The sequence below is a fragment of the Paroedura picta genome, chromosome 4, assembly GCF_049243985.1.
Source record: "Paroedura picta isolate Pp20150507F chromosome 4, Ppicta_v3.0, whole genome shotgun sequence".
Taxonomy (NCBI): domain Eukaryota; kingdom Metazoa; phylum Chordata; class Lepidosauria; order Squamata; family Gekkonidae; genus Paroedura; species Paroedura picta.
This window is the reverse complement of record NC_135372.1, coordinates 27,491,686-27,503,924: the sequence shown is the minus strand read 5'-3', so window position 1 is coordinate 27,503,924 and position 12,239 is coordinate 27,491,686.

The following is a 12,239-nucleotide window of genomic DNA, read 5'->3' as shown; positions in this document are numbered from 1 at the left end:
GCAGTTTCTCTGTGGCTTCGGAGGTGGAAATACCAGGGGAGGTTGTGCACGGCTCTTGGCTACGATACCAAATGGAATCTCCAAGTGAATACCATGTAGGTGGGGGGGGGGGATGTTGGAGAGGCTTTTAACTTCATGCCTTGATTCTGGTAGTCTCCCATGAGGTACCGATTGGTCTGTCCAACACGGCAATTATCCTGTGTGCTTGGGGTCATAATTGATCCCCAAAGGGAATTAAAAAGTAAGCCTTTGAGCCGCATAAGGGTCTTGGCTGTTCCTTGCTGTTTCAGATGTCTCTCCCCCCCCCTTCATTCTCCCACCTTCTTTTGTGGACTCGGTGGCTTCCCAAATGGAGCTACTTAGGAGAAGAATAAAAGGAAAGCTCTATCGGGACCATACTAATTCAGACCTTTTTTGTATGTTAGGTGGGTAAATATTTCTGGGGATGAGGAGGCCATAAATCCCTGGCATGAGAGTCTCGTCACAGCGATCCTCGATCCAAGTCCAGTTAGTGCCTTCGGGGTCAACAAGATTTTGGGGCTGTGAGGTTCTGAGTGCCATGATATGAATAGGAAAGAGAGGCAGGGAGTGTGAACACTCAAAGGGAAAATCTGGTTCCCTTTCCTTCTGTTCAAAAGCTAGGTGGGCTGGAATTTAGACACCTCACTGGGAGGTTGACTCATTATTGTGCCTTTGGGCAAGTTTAAGGTAGACGAAGTCCATTAATTTATCCCAGAATGAGTCCTTATGAATCAGATTCTTAGATTTGAGGATCTTCATGTGATGTTTTAAGGCTCGGATCCATGCCGTGACCTTCAAAGGCGTTTGACCTAACTGCCGGGAAGACAAGTCTGGAGATGCATTTATGAGCACCAAACATTGTTATGCGAGAAGCGTCATAGTGGCTTTTCAAATTTTATCAGATACAGCCTGGATCCTTATTGGTTTCAAAGGCACCACGTCAACATGGTTGCCCTTATAAAAACGGAGGTGAGGTGAAGCTGCAGTCCGTGTACCACCGACTGGCTTTTGAGGTGGATGGTAGTCTTGTCTTTTTGGGAGAGCAGGGCATGTTCTGGACACATCTCAGTAAGCAAAACGTGGATGCTGAGGTCGGGATGACACTTGGGTGAAGACGAAGAAGGGAGATGAGCCAAGATTTCGCTGTGGATCTTCCAGGAGTGTCCAATTGTAGAACTTGAGCATATGTTTATTCATCAGGAGAACAAAGTTTGACTCCAAAGGCACCATGAAGACCATCAAAGTGTGTGCACACAGAAGCTTCTGCCCCGAATTAAGCTTGGTTGGTCTTTAATGTGCTCCTGGACTTGCAGTTAGTTGTTCTCCCCCTTCCCCAACCACTGCTTGACGCTGAGTCTTCCAGCAGCCTGGCAATGCAGATAATGTTTTATCATCAGAGACACGTCTTGGCCTGTTGGAAGATTAGTCTTCTGTTTCAAAAGCTAGAAACTCTTTGAAGCTCTTTACTGACGACCCTTGCTTCAGAATCCAGGGCAGGACTGCTGCTGAAATGGTTGCACTGAATGCAGACCAAGAATAATTGTTGGTAATGCATATTTTGTGTGTGTGTGTGCGTGCAGGCATGGATTCATAATGTTCATCACATCAATCTCCTGCAATGCTCCTTACAGAAGAAGAGTTGGTTCTTATATGCTGCTTTTCTCTACCCGAAGGAGTCTCAAAGTGTCTTATAGTCGCCTTCTCTTTCCTCTCCCCACAATAGACACCCTGTGAGGTGGGTGAGGCTGAGAGAGCCCTGATATCACTGAGGAAGAAGAGTTGGTTCTTATATGCTTCTTTTCTCTATCTGAAGGAGTCTCAAAGCAGCTTACAATCACCTTCCCTCTCCCCACAACACACACCCTGTGAGGGAGGTGAGGCTGAGATCAGAACAGCTTTATCAGCGCTGTGGCGAAGTCAAGGTTACTCAGCTGGCTACATGTGGGGGAGTGCAGAATCGAACCCGGCTTTCAAGATCCCAATGTTTTCACCGTATTATTAGATGTAAAATAATGTGAAAAAATATTTATACACCCCATGGCCCTTCCCAATGATGTCACAACATCTTCTGCAGCCCTAACTGTTCAGCTAAACCAAAAAACTATCCACCCTCAACCGTAACTTGCGTAACCCTAATTAGAGAACTTGAGGGTATGAAAAACACTTTTATTTTCACCGTATTATTACATGTAAAATAATGTGAAATAGTGTTTATACACCCCATGACCCTTCCCAATGATGTCACTACATCTTCTGCAGCCCTAACAGTTCAACTAAAGTAAAAAACTTTATCCAAATATTTTTACCTTATTATTGCATGTAAAATAATGTGAAAAGATATTTATAGACCCCCATGGCCTTCCCAATAATGTCACAACATATTGTGCAGCACTAATGGATCAACTAAACCAAAACACTATCCTCCCTGTACCATAACTTGCGTTACCCTAACCCTAAATGGAGAATTTGAGGGGATAAAAATCCAAATATTTTTACAGTATTATTACATATAAAATAATGTGAAAAAAATATTTATTTTTTGGGTTTAGTTTAGTTGAACTATTGGGTTTGTAGAAGATGTTGTGACATTAAGAAAGGCCATGGGATGTATAAATCTATTTTCACAATATTTTACATATATATATTAGAAATAAAACTGTCAAAGCCAGTGCTCCACAGCTCACAGCCTACTATTTACTACCGGGCCCCATCTGTCTCCATACCAGTGTGAAATTTTCTTACAAGTAGAAGCTAAGCTGGCAGCTATCTTGTGCTGGGACCAGAAAGTAGAATTCAAAATTACATTACATGTTACTAACAGTCACATAATCCCAATTAAAATAAATTGTGAGGAATATGGGTACACAAATTACATAAGGTTAGCATGCATAGTGAAATAAAAAAACCTTTGTCTTATGTTGAGTCCAGGATATGTCATAGTATTAAGTGTTGTAATAACTTGCATTTCTGCAATCTCCCTTTCTAGCCTGTTCTTAAAGTTTCTTTGTAATAAAACAGCTACTTTCAGGTCCCTTATAGCAGCGGTCCCCAACCTTTCTGTGGTCAGGGACCACCTCCGGGAGTGGGGGAGAGCTGACGGCCCGGGCGGCGAGCATGCACGGCAGCTGAGTGAAAACGTGCATGTGCAGTTGCAGCACATGTGCATTTTTGCCAGCAGGGGGTGCTAACGTGTATGCGCAGAGTTGCCGTACATGCACGTTTTTGCCAGCATGGGGCGCAAATTCTCTGCACATGTGCGTTGGTGTCGCCGGCGTGCTGGCGGCCACCCGTGCCTCTTCCCCTCCTCTCGCAGTGAGAAGCTAGCCTAATTGATTAGATACATAGGCATTTCAATGGAGAGCTCCTGATTTAAAAAATATATATTAGTGAGCATCACAGGGGCCTTTCAAAGCATAGAGAAACTGGATTGGCTGCCTGACTTGAGTGACAGGCGGAAGAGAGTCCCGTGTAGAAGGAGGAGGAGGAGTTGGTTTGTATATGTCACTTTTCTCTACCAGAAGGAATCTCAGAGCGGCTTACATTCGCCTTCCCTTTCTTCTCCCCACAACAGACACCTTGTGAGCGAGGTGAGGCTACCTCACCTACCTTAAAGTTACTTATGGATAATTAGATTGGATTTATTGGATAATTAGATATTGGCCACACACAGATCATTGGTTCTTTTCAACCCTAACTTGGAGACAGGCATCTCTGCTTCTCGGTTATGACCCCCAAGAGTTCATCTTCTTTCACTTTCCTTTGTAGGAAATCTCATGATTGCTAAGAGGGTGCAGAGCTCGATCGGGGCCCAGCGCCTACTATTCTTGGTCCTCCTTGTCCTGCAGCTTTTGCCTTCAGCTCTGTGATGTCCTCGAAGACGGCCCAGCCTCTGCTGAAAGTGAATACCAGCCCAATGCCAAGCCTTCTGACTTTGCAATCAGACTTTGTGTTCCACTCCAAGAGGCCAATGAGGCATGGAAGCAGCTATTTCAGGAGGTGAGGTTTGTCCATCTGGAGGCCCCTTGGACATAGTGAGTGGACACAAAAGGACCCTTGGCTGCTCTTTTGGGAGACAGCAGAACTCCACACTGCTCCTGCCTCCCGTCTGAGTGCAAATTTGCAGAGAATCTGAGGTCATCGCCCATCTGCACAAATAATCAGAATTCTATTGCTCATTCAGACTCTCCACCTACACAGTCTTTTCCCAATAAAGGCCATGTGCATTTTGCCTCCTGGAAATTCACAAACAACATCGTTCCCCCACTGGTGGATCTCTTCAAAGAATGCCTCTGAACAAGGATAAGTGTGGAATTCTACATTTCTGTCACAAAAATCAGAAGCATGCATACTGGATGGGAGTTACACCTCTGAATTTACAGCTGCACCGGTCGCCAGGAACTTGGGAGTGATCTTTGATGCCTCCCTTTCAATGGAGGCTCAGGTCACAAAAATAGCCCAAATCTTTGCCAAGCACAGCTACTAGCACCCTACCTGCCATCGGAACACTTGGCCACTGTGATCCATGCAATGGTCACTTAGAATCATAGAATCATAGAATACCCCCAGTTTAGTATCATCTTGATTAGACTTCTGTAACTTTCTCTACATTGGCCTCGCCTTGTCTTTGACCCAGAAATTGCAGCTGGTGCAAAATGCAGCTGCAAGGGTCCTCACTAAGACGCATTGGAGGTCTCATATCCGTCCGGTGCTGCAGCTGCTGCATTGGTTACCTGTCTGCTTCCGGATAAAGTTCAAGGTTTTGTTTTTTACCTTTACGGCTATATGTGGCCTGGGTCCCACCTATTTGAGGGACCACTTATCTGCTTATGCCCCCTGAAGAGCCCTTTGCTCTGTGGATATGAACTTACTGGTAGTCCTGGGCCCCTGGGACTCTTTCCTGGCCTAGACCAGGACCAGGGTATTTTTGATACTGGCCCCAAGTTGGTAGAATGAGCTCTTGGAAAAGCTAAGGGCCGTGATAGAGCTTGCTGTGTTCTTCAGGGCCTGCAAGATGGAGCTTTTCTGCCAGGTGTTTGGTTGAGGCCAGGGCAGTATCCGGAAATGACATCTGTGGATTCCTCCAGATATGTATGGCCTGCCCAGATGAACAGGACTATAGGAACATCCATGCTGATCTGACTGGAACAGTTACTGGGCTGTAGAAATTATGCTGTCATCTTTCTCTTGGTGATTTTTAGTTTTGCATAATTAAGGGTTTTGTGGGGCTTTTATGCTGTATTTTTATTGGTTGTATGTGTAAACCACCCTGAGATGACCTGTCATGTGGGGCGGTATAGAAGAGTGCTTGGTGGAGCTGGGAGAAGGAGAGCATTATCTCAGGAGCTGACTCAGGAGCTGACTGCTAGCTCCGCCCTCTGCTGAGTTACCTTTGTGCTATAAAAAGCTATTGCTTGCCAGAGGAAGGCAGTGCTTGGTGGAGCTGGGAGAAGGAGAGCATTATCTCAGGAGCTGACTCAGGAGCTGACTGCTAGCTCCGCCCTCTGCTGAGTTACCTTTGTGCTATAAAAAGCTATTGCTTGCCAGAGGAAGGCAGTGCTTGGTGGAGCTGGGAGAAGGAGAGCATTATCTCAGGAGCTGACTCAGGAGCTGACTGCTAGCTCCGCCCTCTGCTGAGTTACCTTTGTGCTATAAAAAGCTATTGCTTGCCAGAGGAAGGCAGTGCTTGGTGGAGCTGGGAGAAGGAGAGCATTATCTCAGGAGCTGACTCAGGAGCTGACTGCTAGCTCCGCCCTCTGCTGAGCAGGCTTTTGTATTATAAAAGGCTCTTGCTTGCCAGAGGCAATACAAACAAAACACAAAAGACTCTTTGGGGTCTGGATTAAACCACAATACTCTATAAGGAGCCAAGTGCAAGAGCTAAAGGACTCTTGGCTGTTGGCATTTTGCCTGAGGATCAAGCCGAACGTTTCAGTGAAGTGTAGGACTGTTGGTGGAGCAGTTCAGATGAATCAAAGTGGCATGAAGACTGAAGACGGTTGCGTAGTGACATGTACCATCTGTGAAATATTTGTCTTTTTACCTCTGGGGGACAATTTTTACAAATGCAGCAAGTGCAAATTAGTGGCTTTGCTGGAGGAGAAGGTCCGGGGATTAGAGAAACGATTGCTTAAACTGCAGCAGGAGGGAAATCTACCAAAACAAAATCAGGAGCACCTAATAGGTAAAGGTAAAGGTATCCCCTGTGCAAGCACCGGGTCATGTCTGACCCTTGGGGTGAAGCCCTCTAGCGTTTTCATGGCAGACTCAATACGGGGTGGTTTGCCAGTGCCTTCCCCAGTCATTACCGTTTTACCCCCCAGCAAGCTGGGTACTCATTTTACCGACCTCAGAAGGATGGAAGGCTGAGTCAACCTTGAGCCGGCTGCTGGGATTGAACTCCCAGCCTCATGGGCAGAGCTTTCAGATGGCTGCCTTACCACTCTGCGCCACAAGAGGAGCACCTAATACAGGAGGGTAATAATTGGTCTCCCTGAAGAGGTTGATTCAGGAAACCAGGAGCATGTGCTATCCCCCATGAAGAACAAGCTCCAACGTAGACCAGGAAAAAAGTCACAGGCCCCCACAGGTGAGAGTTCTAGGTCTTCTCCCCCGCCGACCCCCACAAAGCTCAGGAAACACTTCACAGTCCCCCCACAAGAAAGAGCTTTAATTCTGCTCCCAAGGGTACAAAGAAACGGGTACTGGTAATTGGGGATTCCTTGCTAAGAGGTGTAGAGGCCGAAGTGTGTAGACCAGACTTGTTGTCTCTAGAGGTCTGCTGCCTACCTGGTGCACGAATCAAGGATGTAACAGAACGGCTGGGCAGGCTCATCAAGCCTACATATCATTACCCCTTCCTTCTCATCCACGTAGAAACAAACAATACTGCCCAGCAGAACATGGAACATATTAAAAAAGACTGTGGATCTGGGGGGAAAGGTAAAGGACCTGGGAGCGCAGGTTGTGTTTTCATCATTCCTTCCTGTAAGTGGTCGAGGCATAGGAAGAGAGAGAAAAATTATGCAAGTAAAAGACTGGCTACGTCAATGGTGTCGATGGGAACAATTTAGATTTCTGGATCATGGTCAACGATGTCAATATGAGGAGCTATTATCAGGAGATGGCGTGCACCTCACAAGGGACAGAAAAAGTATTTTTGGAAGAACCCTTGCACACCTGGTGAAGAGGACTTTAAACTAGACACAAAAGGGGAGTGAGACGTAAATTCAGAACTTGGTGTGATGGCAAGATCTGAACATGAGAAGATCTCAAATCTACAGGGAATGTTGCATAAGCAGGGAACGACTAGCTTACAATGAAGTTCAAAAACGAAAACCATGAGGCACACAAAGGATGGACTACGATGTCTCTACACTAATGCACGGAGTATGGGAAACAAGCAGGAGGAACTAGTAGTCGTAATAGAGGAAGGGGGGCTATGACCTAATAGGAATCACAGAAACTTGGTGGGATAATACTCACAACTGGAATGCTAAAACTGAGGGGTACAATCTATTCAGAAGGGACAGACAAGAAAAGAAGGGGGGAGGTGTAGCAATATATGTCAGGAATCTTTATACTTGTGAAGAAATAAAGGTAACCGAGCATGAAAATTCAGTTGAGTGTATTTGGGTAAATATAAAAGGAGTAGAAAATGAAAGTGGTATTATTGTGGGGGTCTGCTATAGACCACCAAGCCAGTCAGAGGACTTGAATGAGATACTGCAAGACCAAATTACGCAATTTTCAAAAAAGGGGGGAAACAGTGGTTTTGGGTGACTTCGATTACTCAGATATCTTTTGGAAGACCAACGCTGCTAAAAATGCACACTCTGTTAAATTCTTAACTTGTCTTGCCAACAGCTTCATTTCCTAGAAAGTAGAGAGGAGAACCAGGGGCTCTGCTATTTTAGACTTGATTCTCATCAATACGGAAGAATTGGTAGATGAGGTGGAAGTAGTGGGCACTAGCAGTGACCATGTGCTTTTGGAATTTTCAATTGTGGGAAAGATAAAACCTTTACGTAGTCGGATGTATAGATTGGACTTCAGGAAAGCTGTTTTTCACAGACTGAAAGGTATGCAAAACATAACAAAAAAGGCTTCTTTAGTTATATTTCAAGCAAGAAAAAGAATAGGGACACAATAGGACCACTGCGAGGACAAGAAAGTGAAATTATAACAGACTAGTAAAAAAGCCCATTGTATCCGAAATACAATGGGCGCTAGCAGGCTGGGGCAGAGTAAAAGGTGGCTTACCGGTGAGCAGGCGGGCTCCCTCGTGGTGTCTTCTGGCTTGTGGCCATTTTCTTGATGGAGGCGGCGTGTAGTCCAATGCCGGGGGCTCCCTGGCATTGCGCGGCTCGCAGTTGCTTCCTTGTGAGTAGGGTGGGAATCGGCCAAGCCAATCGGCAGGTGCTTCGCACGTGCCGATTGGCTCGGCTGATGGTCTGTCCAGAGGAAGGGGCCAATCGGCACCCTTCCTCATCCCGGACCAAGCCCGCCCTAACTCCTCCCACACAGCCCTTACGTCTTTATTTAGTCCGCGGCGCCCGCGCCGCCGCGGGCTGTGTTAAGATGATGAAGAGAGGGCTGAACTGCTTAACTCCTATTTCGCCTCAGTCTTCTCTTCTGAGGGAAATAGTGATCAATGTGGCAAAAATGTAACAAAACACGGGAGATGAGAATGGTGGCCTAGGATCACTGTTGGAGCAGTCCACAAACACCTGTGCATACACGGGGAAGAGCAGGGCTTTTTGCCCCACTACAACGGAACGCCGGCAGCCCAGCATAGCTGCTGCCATGCATAATGGGTCAATGAGTGAAACAAATTGAGGAAAAAAGGGAGACGTTTTTTAAAAATTATATTTTTCTTTTTTCAATCAAGAGAAAGCAATAATAATATCATAGTCAACACTTATTGTTTTATTAGGATAAGGTTTTATAACATATGTTTTTTATATTATTTATTTATTTATTTATTTGTTTGTTTGTTTGTTTGTTTGTTTGTTTATGGATTTTTATACCACCCATTCTTTGCAGCTCTGGGCACTTTATATTGAAACATTATCTAACTTTAGATGGAACATATGAACAACTTTCAAACAACTTTCAAAACATAACAGTTCAATACCTCATTATTTCCAATAAACATCTTAATAATCTATAGGAATATTAGTAGTATAAATAACAACAACATTGGGAGGTCAGTTATTGCAGTCATGGGGGGGGGGCGTCTGGGGGGACCAGCAGGTGTTCTGAGACGGTCGGCCTCAAGCAAATGCCTGATGGAGGAGCTCCCTTTTGCAGGCCCTGCAGAACTGTGGAAGGTCGGAAAGGGCCCTGATCTCCTCTGGGAGCTCATTCCACCAGGTGGGGGCCGGAACCGAGAAGGACTGGCGTGCTTCCCTGGGGCCCGGGATCCGTAGCCGGAAGTGGCTATGTGTAATGTGTAATAATAGTATCTAATGATAATACAATTAAAGGATTTAAAGAATTGTTATTAAGAGATAAGAATAATGGATATTAACAAAGAACACAGCAAACAATATTATAAATGCAAGTTTTATTATATGTTGTATATGCCATATTTTTAGTGTACGTGCTCACTTGGGCACCACATACGCTAAAACTGGAAGGATACAGAGAAGATTAGCACTACATTTTAATTTCATTTTGTTTCTTTCTTCTGAATAAAAATATATTCTGAAAGAAAAAAAAACAGGAAGTTGAAACATGTTGCCTGCACATCCCCTCTGAGGCCCCCTGCAGGATTCTCTTCATAGATGCTCACGCACCCTGCAGTTCTTACTTTGGCCAATATTGCTTTCATCAGCCTTCCTGCTTTCAAGTCCATTGGCCCAACATCTGGAGAATCTTTAATTCAAAAAACAAACAGGCCGCTCTGCAAACAGATGGGTAGTCATCGTGAAAGCTTGTAAACCGTGACATTATGAATATTTATAACACAAATATTGGGATGATTGAAGAGGAAGAGGAGGCTTGAGAACCGAGACGAAAGGGAAGGAATCTTCTGAGCTCACCTCCAGCTCTGAAAGCACGCTGTGGTCAGAAACGGATACGCCCCAAGGGAGCATATGCTACAAAGTTCGAACCTGATTTATGCACATCTTGAAAAGTACATCTCAAAAACAACTGTCAGTGGAATTTGCATTTGGCCTTCCAAATCCACAGCTCTCTTTCACATTTCATTAATGAGGTCTTTGGAGTTAGAAATCCTTTCGTAAGCAAAATAGTGTGTTAGCCATGAGAGGTTATTATTTAAAGTCCAGGCATACAAGACAGCTGTACGCCAAGCCAGACTTTGCCTTCAAGCACCCTTCAATCCTGCTGTGAACAGAAACATCTCAGGATAGGATTGACAGCCTCCTGGTAAGGGATGAAGTGCTCTGAGGATTATGTGAACTGGGATCCCTTAGAGAAAATGGCAGATCTGGAAGGCAAACCGTGTGATCTGCTCTAGAGTCTAGGAGAATCTGAAATTGGGCTGTATCAAATGGAGTATCATGTCCAGATCACGGGAGGTGATGGTACCGCTTTATTCTGTTCTAGTTCGACCTCACTAGGAGTGCTGTGTTCAGTTTTGGGCACCCCAGTTGAAGAGGGATGTTGACAAACTGGAGCGTGTCCAGAGGAGGGCAACAAAGATGGTGAGGGATTTGGAGACCAAGACATATGAAGAAAGGTAGGGGGAGCTTGGTCTGTTTAGCTTGGAGAGGAGATGACTGAGAGGGGATCTGATAACCATCTTCAAGTATTTAAAGGCTGCCATATGGAGGATGGAGCAGAATTGTTCTCTCTTGCCCCGGAGGGATGGAACAGAACCAATGGGATGAAATTAATTCAGAAGAAATTTCGTCTCAACATCCGGAAGAAGTTCCTGACAGTTAGAGCGATTTCTCAGTGGAACAGGCTTCCTCGGGAGGTGGTGGGTTCTCCATCTTTGGAAATGTTAAAACAGAGGCTGGATTGACAGAGAGGCTGATTCTGTGAAGGCTCAAAGGGGTAGCAGGTTACAGTGGATGAGCAATGGGGTTGTGAGTGTCCTGCAGAGTGCAAGGGGTTGGACTAGATGATCTATGAGGTTCCTTCCAACTCTATTATTCTATGACTAGGGGCAAAGCCCATTGTATCCAAGAATACAACAGGCGCTAGAGCTTGGCAGTGGGAAGAGGAAGGGGAGGCGCAAAGCGCGGCTCCCCATTGGCTGCTTCACCCACCCAGGGAATATGGCGGAGCGGCCTCGCAGCGTCATAGACGCTGCGAGGCCGCTCCGCCGGCCGGCAGAAGGCTCCAGAGAGCCTCGCCTGGGGGGTGGGCCGAGAGAAGGCTCCAGAGAGCCTCGGGTGGGGGGTGGGCCGAGAGAAGGCTCCAGAGAGCCTCGCCTGGGGGGTGGGCCGAGAGAAGGCTCCAGAGAGCCTCGGGTGGGGGGTGGGCCGAGAGAAGGCTCCAGAGAGCCTCGCCTGGGGGGTGGGCCGAGAGAAGGCTCCAGAGAGCCTCGCCTGGGGGGTGGGCCGAGAGAAGGCTCCAGAGAGCCTCGGGTGGGGGGTGGGCCGAGAGAAGGCTCCAGAGAGCCTCGCCTGGGGGGTGGGCCGAGAGAAGGCTCCAGAGAGCCTCGCCTGGGGGGTGGGCCGAGAGAAGGCTCCAGAGAGCCTCGGGTGGGGGGTGGGCCGAGAGAAGGCTCCAGAGAGCCTCGGGTGGGGGGTGGGCCGAGAGAAGGCTCCAGAGAGCCTCGCCTGGGGGGTGGGCCGAGAGAAGGCTCCAGAGAGCCTCGCCTGGGGGGTGGGCCGAGAGAAGGCTCCAGAGAGCCTCGCCTGGGGGGTGGGCCGAGAGAAGGCTCCAGAGAGCCTCGCCTGGGGGGTGGGCCGAGAGAAGGCTCCAGAGAGCCTCGCCTGGGGGGTGGGCCGAGAGAAGGCTCCAGAGAGCCTCGCCTGGGGGGTGGGCCGAGAGAAGGCTCCAGAGAGCCTCGGGTGGGGGGTGGGCCGAGAGAAGGCTCCAGAGAGCCTCGCCTGGGGGGTGGGCCGAGAGAAGGCTCCAGAGAGCCTCGCCTGGGGGGTGGGCCGAGAGAAGGCTCCAGAGAGCCTCGCCTGGGGGGTGGGCCGAGAGAAGGCTCCAGAGAGCCTCGCCTGGGGGGTGGGCCGAGAGAAGGCTCCAGAGAGCCTCGGGTGGGGGGGGGGGTCGGGAAGCCTTCCCTCGCC